Source organism: Cervus elaphus, chromosome 21 (genome assembly GCF_910594005.1).
Source record: "Cervus elaphus chromosome 21, mCerEla1.1, whole genome shotgun sequence".
Classification (NCBI taxonomy): Eukaryota; Metazoa; Chordata; class Mammalia; order Artiodactyla; family Cervidae; genus Cervus; species Cervus elaphus.
Genome location: NC_057835.1, coordinates 44,859,749 through 44,860,286, shown reverse-complemented (window position 1 = coordinate 44,860,286; position 538 = coordinate 44,859,749). Strand labels below are relative to the sequence as shown.

The 538-nt window shown below is 41.4% G+C and overlaps 1 non-coding gene across 1 annotated transcript; it reads right to left on the bottom strand.

Annotated features, from left to right (window-relative positions):
* Nucleotides 1-250: 250 nt before the first annotated feature.
* Nucleotides 251-322, bottom strand: TRNAC-ACA. The gene has a single exon. It is a non-coding gene; the product is annotated as a tRNA-Cys (tRNA).
* Between the last annotated feature and the right edge of the window lie 216 nt (nt 323-538).

The window sequence follows — 538 nt, the reverse complement described above, 5'->3', positions numbered from 1 at the left end:
GCATCCCTACTATGAATTTTGTATCACTGTCATATATTTTTAAAATTTAAAAATAAGCCTTACAAATAGCTGAGAAAAGAAGAGAAGCTCAAGGCGAAGGAGAAAAGGAAAGATATAAAGTGAGTGAAGTAGTTCAGTCGTATCCGACTCTTTGTGACCCCATGGACTGTAGCCTACTAGGCTTCTCCGTCTATGGGATGTTCCAGGCAAGAATACTGGAGTGGGTTGCCATTTCCTTCTCCAGGAGACCTTCCCAACCCAGGGATTGAACCTGGGTCTCCCGCATTGTAGGCAGATGCTTTACCATCTGAGCCACCAGGGAAGTCCCAGGGAAGGAAAGATATACGCATTTGAATTCAGAGTTCCAAAAAATAGCAAGGAGAGATAAGAAAGCCTTCCTCAGCGATCAATGCAAGAAATAGAGGAAAACAATAGAATGGGAAAGACTAAAGATCTCTTTAAGAAAATTAGATACCAAGGGAACATTTCATGCAAATATGAGCACAATTCCTATGGGTCTTAGGAAGCATCACTATGA